At 40.1% G+C, this 13229-nt stretch overlaps 1 protein-coding gene across 10 annotated transcripts in view; it reads right to left on the reverse strand.

The window, feature by feature from the left end:
* The window catches only part of RNF111 (ring finger protein 111), a 138466-nt gene that overhangs the window by 89223 nt on the left and 36014 nt on the right, over positions 1-13229 (reverse strand). For 4 of the 10 annotated variants that reach the window (XM_072615660.1, XM_072615655.1, XM_072615657.1 and 1 more), the window contains exon 1: positions 3375-3513. The exons of 4 other annotated variants lie outside the window; for them this stretch is intronic. The gene's annotated coding sequence lies outside the window, so the exon portion shown is untranslated. Of the gene's footprint in view, positions 1-2795; positions 2942-3006; positions 3067-3374; positions 3514-13229 lie in introns of those variants that run through there. 2 more of the 10 variants (XM_072615627.1, XM_072615646.1) reach the window with 2 other exon arrangements.

The raw sequence follows: 13229 nt of genomic DNA on the forward strand, positions 1-13229 counted from the left end.
CAGGTCTCAGTTTTGACTCAATCACTAACTACTATATGAGTAAAGACTATCTTGTTTTGAGTTCTTTAATTTAGTATAAGAATTTTTTCTAAATGGTTTCCAACATAAGATTAAGACTTCCAGCAGTTAGCTTGCCCAACTCCTGGTGACTCTCACTACCTTCATTCAGTATCTTGCTCCATCGCCTTCACCTCACCATCTATCTTCTCTCTTGGGGGTTCAATCTTCATAATTCCATAGAACATGCTAGTCTTCCAACTCATCAACCTCTTCAACTCCCAGGACCTTATTCTCTACCTCAACATCCTCACGGTCTCTATGTTTTTGAACTCTGAAATTCCACTCTCTTACCATAACCTACTGTCTTCAAATCTTTTCCTTTCCCTCACACCTCCTAAACCTATTTGCCCTCATTGTATTCTCCAACACTTCCTATTCCGTTTGTCTAATAAAGTGGCCTCACTTTCTTTCATTCAAACATGTGACAACACAGCTAGCCAGTTCATCCATGCACTATCCTCTATTTCTGAAACCCTTACCAACACTGGGGTTGGGTCAATCCTGCCATCACTCTTTTCTACTATTACTCCAGAACTAAAGGAAATAACAGTCATATTAAATGAGTACACCGTAAATTCAAGCTATATAATTTCAGCTGGTTTCTCACCACTACATAACAACACTTTTATTCTTCCCAGATAATCTCTGTTGCACCTCATATAAGCTGTTCCAAACCTCCTCCTCCACTTCTCAAACACCCATCACCCAAGGTGACCTTGCTTCCCACTCCACTGACAAAACTGAGGCTGGTACGGAAACCCTCATCTTCCCTAACCCAGACTTCCAAAGTCCAATAATATGTTCAATTGTCCTCACTGGATTTGGTCTAATCTCTGAGGATGAGGTGACCCTACTACTTTCCAATATTATTCTATTTGTGTTCCTCATCTCATACTTCCCTGGGGAATGTTTCACATCAATCATTCCTTTTTCATCTTTCATCTGCCCCTATCTCCCAAAGATTGTCTACAAACATGCTTAGGATTCTTCACATGCTTAAAAAAATCCTTTCCTTGGCCCTGACATTCCTACAAACTATGGCTTTACATTTCTCCTCACTTTCAGTGCCAAGCTCCTATAGAGAGCTTCTCTATAGTAGCTGCCTTGATTTCCTCACCACTCACTTCTTAACCCTCTTTCATTGACTTTCAAACTTACCACTCTAGTAAAATTCTCCCTCTAAGGCTACCAATCATCTTTAACTTGTATATCAAATGGCCTTTTTTGGGTCCTCATTCCCTGTACCCCTTCTACTTCTTCCCTGGTCTTCCCTGGTTACTAGTTGACATTATGTTCTCCTGGTTCTGCTCTTTGACAACCCCTGCTCATGCTGGATCATTATATGGTCATAGTATTAAGATGAATAATACCTTGAATTTACCAAAAATTATTAGGGAATTATCTGAATCAACAGATAGTAATCCATTTGGAGTCAGGAAGGCATGAGTTGGAATCTTGCTTTAGACACTTACCAAAGAGCTCTCTGCAACCCTGGGCAAATCATTTAATATTTCTCAGCCCCAGTTTCTTCATCTGTAAAATGAGGGTATTGAATGGCCTCTGGGAGATCCCTTCTAGTTCCAAATCCGTCATCCCATAATGGGCATTTTTTTCTTGAAAACATTAAGATGTAATGGAAAGAGAACTGGATTTAGAGTTAGAAGACCTGGATTCTGCCACTTGTGACATTGCCTTGTGACAATGGTTAAGTTTTTTAATACCTGTGCCTCCATTCTTCAGTTGTAAATTGGAACTAATAATACCTATACTATCTCTCAGTGAAAACTGCTCAGACTATGTAAAATGCAAACTCATCATAAACATTCTATATAAAAACGATGCTACAAAAATTTGATGGTGGAGTACTGACTAACATTGAATTGTGTTAAATTATTGTAAATTAAGAATAAAAAAGTATGCATTTCCATTAGAATATATTCCAAATGTCTTCTTTTTTAAATTGGTTAAAGAGTCTTTATCTATTGAAATTTTTCTCTAAATTCTAAATTATATACTCTGAGAAAACTGGAAAAAATCACTTTATTCAATGGTATCATCCAGTTGATTCAAATTATTCCCTAAAAATTTCTGATAAATCTCAAAGTTTTCATTTTAATACCATGACTATAATTTTTCAGATTCTGGAATGCAAAATCGTTTAATTACTATTCAATCAGTAAATATATTTACAACTAACTTAATATTCTGTGATTTCCATTGTTGCTACTCTACAGAACACTTTCCTATTCTGACCCAGGCAAAAATGTGGTTTTTTAACCTAGTAAGGCAAAACAAAACTAGCTTTAGAGTGATCTGATGCAACGTTCATAGTCAATTCTGTAAGCAATAAATTAATACCAGAATGGAAGTCCAGCTTAGATGAGGCTTTTCAAGTATCATCTGGGTTGACGAAGTGCCTTCAAATAAAGAAATTAAGCCTAAAATGCCCCACAAAAGGTAAAGTTACCAGAAAGATTCCTAACTTGCTACATTAGAACACCTCATAAAATGGAGCATACCGCAGCTACAACTTACCTCCAAGACACATTCGCTCGCGTTACATATAGCTAAACAGGCGTGCCACCTCCGAAGGATACAATTTATCTCACCCAGATGAACACAAACACTAACAAGTATCCGTCGTCGTGGTGGCTGCCTCAAGGGGGGAGCTACAGTTGCGATACGAAATGTCCGTAAAAGGCCCGGCTAACCTATTTAGAAAGACTGACACGCACCTCTCATCCCGCAGTCCGGGGCAGTTGTCCCCACTGCAGCAGCCCCGCCGCTGACTTTGGCCAAACCTCTGAGGACGGCCACAGAAAGGCTACATCTGTCTACGTAACGAGAATCAACAATACACACGTTTCATACGTCTCCGTTTCTGACATCGTGCAGCCCCCACGTCCCCTCGGGTCTCAGACACGGGCCCCCGCCCCCCACGGTTACCTTCAGAAGTCCATTGTCAAACCGCACTCCCACGCCTCGGTCCCCGGTCCACATCCAAGTCTGAGGGGAGACCCGAAACGTAAGCTCGATCCCCTCCCCCACCAGTCCTCACTCTGGGCTGTGGGTGTGTCTGGGGACAGCTCCGGTTTCCCACAAAGTCCAAGGAAATCTCGCCCCAAGACTCGGACCCCAGTTCCTTCCCGGCCCCGAGATAACCCGCCAGTCGCCGACGACCCCAGCCATCCCGGGCCGCAACCCTTCCTCTTTCTCCCCTCCCTGCCGGCCCCTCCCCCGCCGCGCGCACGCGCGTCCTGCGGTCCCTCCCTCCCTCTTTCCTCCCCTTCGCCCTCCCCCCTCGCCCCCCTCACCTTAGGCACCGGCCACCCCTTCCCCAGGGTCCGGGGAATCACCGGCCCATGAGGGAGGACGGGGGACGTGAAGGGGGCGTTGGCAGCCAAGAATCCGCGCTGTTCCCCTCGCCCCACAGGCCCCGACGGTCCCGAGCAGCGTCTGTCACTGGCACTTTCCCGAGGAGAGCCGGGCAGAGGCGCTGTACAGGGTCAGCCCAGCAAGCCCAGCCCGGACCGGCACAGAGGCCCGAGCTCCGTCCCACGGCCGCCTGCGATCGTTTCTGTCTAGGACTGCGCAGTCCGTGCACCGCGCCGTCGCCGCCTCAGCCAATCCCTCCCCCCACCACAGCCAGCGCGACACTTGGGCAACTTTTCGACAATCCGGAAAGCGAGGACGCAAAAGGCTTTCCCTCCTCCCACCCCCTCCGCGGCGAAGCCTTTCCCTCTGCGCTTGCGCGAGTTGCTACTACCCTTCCGCCCCGCCTCCCGCCGCCCCCTCCCCCTCCCCCTCCAATCCTTCGGCCCGGTGTAAGTTCCAAAGCTCATAGATTTCATTTTCTTCGGTAATACTGATTATTTCTTCACCTTGTTAATTTTCTGACTAAAAACAACTGCAACAAAAAGCGCCTTTCATAATGGCAGTGTCAAATTATTGAAAACAAGACACATGTCTTATGTAAAATATTCTTTTTAAAATGCTCGTTGCATAAATTAATACTAAAAAAAATCTCTTTGCATCTACTTTACTCGAGGGCTGCTAAAGTGCTTTTGCGGCGGAGAGACAGCCGGCGATTCCGGAAAGTCAGGCCGGCCCCGCGGAACAGAAAAGGTTCCCAGCCGGGAGGGCGCCGCGGCGGAGGAGGGTCCTCGAACCCGTCCAAACTATTTTACAGAGCAGCCCCCCCCACAAGCTGCCAAAATGGCCGCGCCCGCTCCTCCAGCAGCCCGCCGGCCTCCCGCAGGCGCCCCGCGCCGCGCCGGCCCGGCCTGCGGGGGACGGAAGCCCGGCTCTGCCCGGCCGACGGCACGGACGCTGCCCGTTGGCCTCTGGGGTTCGCATTGTTCGAGGCTCTCTGCAGCTCGGAAGCCCCGGCCCGCCGTCCTCGCCCCCGGGAGGCCCTTCCTGCCGCCTCCCTGCCCCCATCGAGCCCGACCTCTGCGGGTGTGGACCTGGCACGAGGCGGGGGCACCCACGTGGGACCTCAGCGTGCCATCGCCGTGCGGACCGCCACGACCACGGTGCTCATCTTGTCTGCCTCTCGAATGAGACCCCAAGGGCACGTGTGCCCTTCGAGCGTGGTACGGTGCCTGGCACACAGTAAATCCATGACATGATACCCGGGGCCGGCTCACTGATTTGGAGGTCCCGAGCCCCGTGGTTTCTCCGCACTGACCAGCTCTGAAGCCTGACCGCTTAGAAAGAAGGGGGAAACCTGCCCGCCAAAGTGTCGTTTGGGGGCAACAGGCTGACGCAGTTTAATGCCTCTCCACTGCGCCCCGCTTACAAACAAACACCCCTCAAGCCGAAATGTCAGAGGCACAAGAGACCTTAGGAATCATCTAGTTCACCTCATGGATTTTATGAAACAAGAAACCAGCGACTCAGAAAGAGAAGTGACTTCTCAGGTCTTCACTGATGCTAAAAACAATTTACATGATAACATCAGTGTTATAAAAATGACAATTTAATAAACGAAGAATGAAATGAGTAGAATCAGGAGAACAATCTATACCACACTGTAAATACAAACTATTGTGAAATCTGTAAGAATTATAATCCATATCATGATTTCACAGGATTGATGAGGAAACATTACAGACAGACTTGACACAGAATGAGACAGATATATTAGATAGATATGTGGGTACAGTCATTGAAAAAATTTGTTTGGACTGCTTATTTGTTACAAGAAATCTGCCCCCCTTTTTATTCCAACAGGGTAAGGGTGGAAGGGAGAGAAAACAGACTGCTGTTAATTTTTTTTAACACAGAGGTGAGAGATACTACAGGTGTGCAATGTATGTTACAGCTTACCTAACTGTCTTACTTTGTTATGGAAAGATCTTCCACGAAGCAGCAGTCTGCAAATGTTTGTAATGTAAAAATAATACACATCAATACAACTAAAAGTATCAAACAAAAAAGCAGACTGGTTTGTCCAAAAAGGATACTGTCCTCTACCAAGGAGCAAGCCACTGATCCAATAAGGAACCAGAGAAAGAAGAGCCAAAGAAGAGCTAGTCCAGCTAAACAGTGGATTGACTTACACCAAATATTTGGAAAGGATATTGAGGCCCTATTTTTCAGGAATATGAGTGACTTTGGCCCAGGCTATTCATTGTATTCTAATTAATGCTCACTCTCCCCACCCCCAAATCCTCTCTGAACTCTTGGGTATATTTGTGGGAAAAGAGCCTCCTGATTTTGGAGAAAATTTTTTTGAAATTACTACTCTTTCTATGCCATTTAAGTAAATGCTTTGAAAAAGAAAATGAGGCTAAGCTAAGATCGTTAAATGGAGCCCAAACTCGGATAAGTCATATACCATTAGAGCAAGGGACCTTTTACAAAGAAAAAAACAAGTCCAGTTAGTAAAAAAAAAAAAAAAAGAAAAGGAATTAGGATATAGTTCTCATCACTCCCAGGTTAGCACTGTTTCAGCTGAATAATTGGAATTTGGTCTCCCTAAGGGTATGGAAGCACCTCTTGTCTTATCCTTGGGCCTCTGGTTTCAAGATTCAAGATAGCCAGTTTATGAGTGAAGGAGCCTCTCAGTCCTTCCTGGCATAGCCTCAACTCATCAGGAATGTTTAAAACAGCTTGGGAAGCTCAAGTAAAGGAAAAACCCCAGGGATATGGGGAAGCACATACTATTCATGGTTTAGCACCCCTTCTGAGACATATTCAGTCTACCATGTCCCCACAGTCAGTCCTAGGGCTCTTCTCCAACTCTGCTCTCTAAATAACATTGTCAGCTCTCAAGAGTTTACCTATCATCTTTACATATATGACTCATAGATACATACATACACATTCATATATATGTATTTACATATATTTATGTGCATAATGAAAGGAGGATTTCCAAGAATGCCTGATAAAAAGGATAGAACTGAGCAGACTTAAGGAAATGAAAAACATAGGTGTCAAAAGACAGAAAATTGGGAGGGACTATATTGAGATGAATTGTTTAATATTTTCAAGGATAATAATAAAGAAAGGTAAATAAAACAGAGAAGGGCTAGAGGTAGTTTTGTTTGGTTTTGATGTTCTTAGAAGACAGAAATGGGAGGGATAGGAGACTAATGGAAGGGAAACCAGATTTAAGAAGGGAACTAGTACAAGTAAAGGAAGAGTCATAAGCAAAAGATTCCAATATTAAAGGGAGAATTTTTAAAAGATAGGAAGACAGAGTAAAAACCTGGGATCAGGGACAGGGCAAGTGGAAGAGAAGAAGGGCAGCTGTGCAAAAACAGACCAATTTATTTATAGATTACAACTTTTAGGCAAACTCCCTCATCATTTCATCTTATTTGTAAATAAGAGGGTGGAAGCAAGAAGAGGAAAAATACAAAAGGGTAAGATGGATGGAAATATACAGTACTTATAACTGTGAACTTCAATGGAATTAATTCATGTATAAAACATAAAAGAGTATATTAGTATGGATGCGAAAGCTGCATTCAACGATGTTATTTATAAGAAACACACCTGAAACTCAAATATTTACGTGGAGTTAAAATAAGGGGCTAGAGCAAAACCTATTATATTCTGGATGAATTAAAAAAACAACAGCAGAGGATAGGAATGATGATTTCAAATAGAGAAAAGAGGAAATACATTCACATTAAAGGAAACATAGAGAACCTATGAATATTTAACATCAATATTTAGCATCAAATAGCATAGCATTTAAATACTTAAATGAAAAGTTAACTGAATTTCAAAGAGAAATAGAGAATAAAACAGTATAGTGGAAGACCTCAAAATATACCCCTTTCAGATCTAGACAAATCTAAACAAAAGATAAGCAAGAAAGAAGGACCTGAACAGAACTTTAGAAAAATTAAAAATATTAGATCTCTGGAAATTGTTGAATGGGAATAAAAATAATGCATATTTCTCAGATATCCATGGAACATTTGCAAAAAGAAATAATGTTTCGGAGCATAATGAGGTCACCAAAAGATGGAGTGAAAATATTACATTATTTACACATCCCAATGCTATAAAGACTATAAAAGGTCTTTGAAAAAAAATAATTTAAAAGTAATTGGAAACTAAAAAATTTCATTCTAAAGAACTGAGTCAAAGGACAATTTATAAAAACTAGGAAAAATGTCAGAGGAAGTCACAATAATGAGGGACAATATAACGTAATTTATAAGAGTCAACTAAAGCCGTCCTTAAAAAAATTCACATTTATAGAAAAAACAAATCAATGAACTGGGCATAAAACAAAAAAACTAGCACAATAACAAATCTAAAATCCTCACCTAAACAACAAAGATGAAATTCTTAAAACAAAAGAAGTTGTTAAAATTAAAAGCAAAAAAAAAATTTAGTCAACAAATAAAACTAGGAACTAGTTTTGGGGGAAAAAACAATAAAAGATTGTTTTATTTTATTTATAAAACAGCCACTGATTTAAAAAAAATTTTTTTCTCAATTACATGTAAAACCAGTTTTTAGTATTAATTTTTTAAAATTTTGAGTTCTAATTCTTTCCCTCTCTCCCCTCTCCTTGGAAAGGCAAGCAATTTTATATAAATTATATATATGTACTCATGTAAAATATATTTCCATGTTAGCCATGTTGCAAAAAAAAGTTACCCTCTCAAAAAACCAAGAATATAGTAAAAAGAAAAAAGAAAAGCATGCTTCAGTCTGCATACTTTGCTAAGTTTCTAGATATTCAAACCTTCAGTTCCAAACTAGTTTCTTGTTTTTGTATAAGTGCCACAGGAGATGACCAGGTGTGCCAATCAATACTAACATGCTTTTTGCTATAGCTAGTTGGTATTCTTTCAATGGAATTGCCTAGGCCACATGTATACCTAGTTCACACAATTCTGATAAATCAATCAAGATATATTCTTACCTGATAAAGATATCTTTTAATTATATTGGATTATGGCATTATATTACATTAAAGGTTTTTCTTATACTCTCTTTCTGAGTAAGACATAATCATAAAGTGTGGAATAGTTGGATACTCAAGATAGTAAGTTATGTATTTCACATGGCTAACACCAGAACTTGATCAGAAAATAATGAATATATGGGTGACTAGAGCACAAAGTCTGATAAACAGAACTGCCAAGAAACAGTTGCATCTGCCAGTAATAATCAGAAATGGAAAAAAATACATAAAATATAGAAATGATAAATTATATGGAAATTTTTTTTGGAGATATATGACAATGATAGGTCTGGCACATTCTAGACCTTAAATACATTTTAATGAAAGATTGAATTAAATGCAAGTGAAAATGCTCATAGTGTGCTTATCTGACCATAAATTCATGTCTAAATTAATGTATGATAGTGAAATAGATTTTCAACAAAAGAATTGCCGAATTTTTTAATCTAACAATTTTCTCGCAGCTTTGTTTTATTCCAAAATACATAATCCTTTAAAAAATTATGACATACACATTTGTTTAGGAAGAAAAGATAACCACACTAACTGGGGTGGGGTGATTGTAATGTCTACCCTTACAAAGGTATCAATGAAACTTTTTTAAAAACTTCTTTATTACATTATTTTTAAAATTTCATTCTATTTCTCCTTTGATCTCAGGAATTTCTTCTTTTATGCCTTTATCAGTTTTCTATTTTTCTTAACTGCATATTCAGGCAATTAAACTCTTTTTCTCTTTTGTTAATGGTTGTAAGTGTTATGTTCGTCCTTTGTTTTTGAAGAAGACCATGACATCACAGAAATGATGACATGACTTGCACTTGACTTTATTTTGATTGAGGGAGGGCTGTGCAGGGTCACCAGCCTCACTTTCTCCTCCTGAGCCATCTGGATCCAGAGACCAGATATTCATCAGGATGACTGGAGATAGCCCAGAATGCAATGGGAGACCTTGGCCTTTTTAGGCTAGGCCTTTTGATATACTTACCTCGAGGGAGGTAACCCCCATTGAATGAATAGGCCTCATTAAGAAGTAGTGGGGGGGGGGAGCCAAGATGGAGGACTAGAAAGGCACACTTACGCAGGGTCTCTCCTCACAGCCCATAAAATACCTGTAAAGAGGGACTCTCAACAAATTTTGGAGCAGCAGAAGTGGAGAACAACAGAGTGGAGGAGATTTCCAGCCCACGGTGACCTGAAAGGCCCACAGAAACGGAAATGTCGGTTGCACAATTTGAGCAATTTGAGGTCAACACTCTTGGGGAGGAACAGGATCCAAAGAGAGAACAGAAGCAATGGGGGGCAGGATAGAACGGAGGGAAATATAGTTAGTCTTACACAACACAACTATTATGGAAGTCATTTGCAAAACTACACAGATATGCCCTATATTGAATTGCTTGCCTTCCCAAAGGGAATGGGAGGGGAGAGAGGGATGAAGAGAAGCTGGAACTCAAAGTTTTAGGAACAACTGTCGAGTACTGTTCTTGCAACTAGGAAATAAGAAATACAGGTAATGGGGTATAGAAAGTTATCTGGCCCTACAGGACAAAAGAGAAGATGATGACAAGGGAAGGGAGGGATGTTAGAAGAGAGGGCAGATTGGTGATAGGGACAATTAGAATGCTTGGCATTTTGGGGTGGGGGAGGGGAGAAATGGGGAGAAAATTTGGAACCCAAAATTTTGTGAAAATGAATGTTAAAAGCTAAATAAATAAATAAGTAAATAAAAAGAAGTAGTGGGAGAATGGCCCTTTTAATGAGCAAAAATAAATCAATCAATCAAAATAGGAGGGAAAGAGAAACTGTTACTATTGATAATCAACTCTAAGCTGGCCATTAAGTGGAGCTTGGGCAGGGACCTATTGTTATCCAATCTATAGGCTTCAGAGTACACTGGGTTTAAGGTTTTGGGAACAGGAAGGAAGGAGGGAAGGAAGGAGGGAGGGAAGGAAGGAGGAAGGGAAGGAAGAAAGGAAGGAAGGAGGGAAGGAGGGAAGGAAGGAGGGAAGGAGGGAAGGAAGAAGGGAAGAAGAGAAAGAGGGAGGGAAGAAGGGAAAGAAGGAAGGAAAGAATAAAAGGATATCTATCCAGTAATCCCTAAGGAAGGGGAGAGGGAGACAGAAGGGAGTCTCTGAGAAATAATTCATTTGGATCCATACTCAATTCCAATCAGTGTTAATCAATTTTATATGATTCCATAGGGGTAATGATTATAAGTCCTGTATATTGGACCCATGAGCAATGAACTGCAGATTGTAAGTTTACTTGCTTAATCATAGGAAGCTAACTAGAGGCCCTCCACCCTTGTTTTTCCTTGTTATGATGACCAAGCCCAGCATGATGGAGTTGACTCAATGACATGGAAAGTCCCCCATTTTATTTATGTACCTCCAGATCACTCTTCTCCAAAACGAACAGGTAATCATCTTAAGACCATCTTATAATGACTTAGTAGAGATGCCTTGTTCTTTGCCCAACCTGCTGACATACTATTTCTAGCTGATGAATCATTTTTTGGCTCTCAAAGCAAGATTTATCAACCAATGAGATTCAATACTTTGTATAGCCTCTAGAATGTTCAGGTGTCAAGCCTTATAAAATAAGGTCTTGGAAGAAGGGGACATCTCAGATCATCAGGAAGATTTCAGGTCCATTTCGTTAGAGGGGCCTGCCTCAGCACTTTTTCTTGTAGGTTGGGCATTTTTTACAATCCCCACACTTCTTTATAAAGGTAGAAAACAAAGATAAGGAAAAGTATAAAATAATAGGTTGAAGAAAAATAAACACAATTAATAATCCTAACTGTGATCTGTAACCAAAAGCAATAGATCTAAAATTGTTACAGAAGCAGGTAAACAGGAATTTGCTGTTGTTGCAACAAACTGATCAAGGTCTTTTTAGTTGTAGGTGTATTTTTTTTAAAAAAGGCATCAATATAAATTTATATTAAGAACAAATAAAACATTTCAGATAAAATAATGCAAATAATCACCAATTACCATATGAAATATTCCAAATCACTAATAATTAGAGTAATGCAAAATAAACCAGCTTTTAGGTTTCACTTCACATTGTTCCAAGTATCAGAGATAGTAAGGGAGAGAAATATTAAATGCTAAAGAGTCTATTAGGCAAATACACCAACAGTCTATTGGAGAAGTTATCAATTGGTCTAAATACTATCAAAGATAATTTGAAATCATGTAACAAAAGTCACTAAATTATACATTCCCTTTGACACTGGGATCCCACTTCTGGGCACATACTCTAGGGAAGTCAAAGAGAGAAGAAAAGGCCCCAGTATCACTAAAATGTTTCTAGCAGCACTTTTTATCATAGGAAAAAAAACGGAAACAAAATAGGTGTCCACCTATTGCAAAATGACTGATCAGATTTAGGTATTTGAAAATAAAGAAATGCTGTACCATAAGAAATAATGAATATTAGTAATTAAGAGAAACAACAGAAATCTTGTATAAACTGATGATGTGCAAAATAAATAGAATCAGAAGAATAAAACATATAATGACTACAGTAATGTATAACACAGGAACTGGCCAATGAGGGTCCAGTTTTTGTAGCATGTTTCAGCTTGCTGCTGTACTCATGGATCTGGGGAAACGATTCTGGAAATCTATTATGTGCAATGGAGAGTCCTAACTCTCTACTTCAGAGCTTATACATACATTCTCTGACTACTATCCATTTGCTTACTGTGAAGTGAGAAAACGGATAGTAGCCAGTTGGCTGCTGACCTAGAGTTAAGTGTGCATATAAAAGGTACTATTAACCTATTAACCAGTCAAAGCCTTCTCTCCCCATAGCTGCATTCAAATGAATGTGTCAAAATGCTGCAAACTTAGGGAGAGAAGCCACTGGCCTTTATCTCCCCACTCAGGCCCCTGCCAAGTTGCCTGTGATTGCATAGCTCTCTGTTGCTTCAACAGCTATGCTATATTTGGAAGTAAACTTGGTAGGATGAATGTTTTGAGGTAGCAACTTTCATTCTGAGCTTACTTTTCCTAGGAAATGAAGTGTTAGAAGGATGACTGTGTAGCTAATTTGGGAGGATGTTATATTTTAGTTTTTACTATTTTGCTTCAATAAGTGTCCTTGTATAAACTAATTGATGTTAATTGCTTATCAATGATAGAGAGGAATTTAAAACTGGTTAAAATTAAAGTGTAGTATTAATAGTTTGGCCAACCTTTAACACAGAGAAGATATTAACTCTATGTGGTAACTAATTCCAGGAAGAATACACAGGGTTTAGGGGCATGAGTAGATAACATTAGAAAGGTGTCACAATTCTTGATGGGTACCTCTAGGATCCTGGGAGAAAAGGACATGTAGCCAACTTGCTAGTGATTGAGAATTGAGTCAGATTTATGGAGAATGGAGAAATTTATGACCAAACAGGATAGAAAACATTATGAAGTACAAAATGGATAATGTTGACTACATTAAACTGAAAAGTTTTTGCACAAATAAACCCAATACAACAAAGATTAGGAGGGAAGCAAAATACTGGGAAAGAATTTTTGCAACTAGTGTCTGTGATAAAGGCCTCATTTCTAAAATATATAGAGAACTGAGTCAAATTTACAAGAATAAAAGTCATTCCCCAATTGATAAATGGTCAAAGGATATGAACATGCAGTTTTCAGAGGAAAAAATTAAATCTATCTATAGTCATATGAAAAAATGCTCTAAATCACTATTGATA

This window comes from Notamacropus eugenii, chromosome 1 (assembly GCF_028372415.1).
Source record: "Notamacropus eugenii isolate mMacEug1 chromosome 1, mMacEug1.pri_v2, whole genome shotgun sequence".
Taxonomy (NCBI): Eukaryota; Metazoa; Chordata; class Mammalia; order Diprotodontia; family Macropodidae; genus Notamacropus; species Notamacropus eugenii.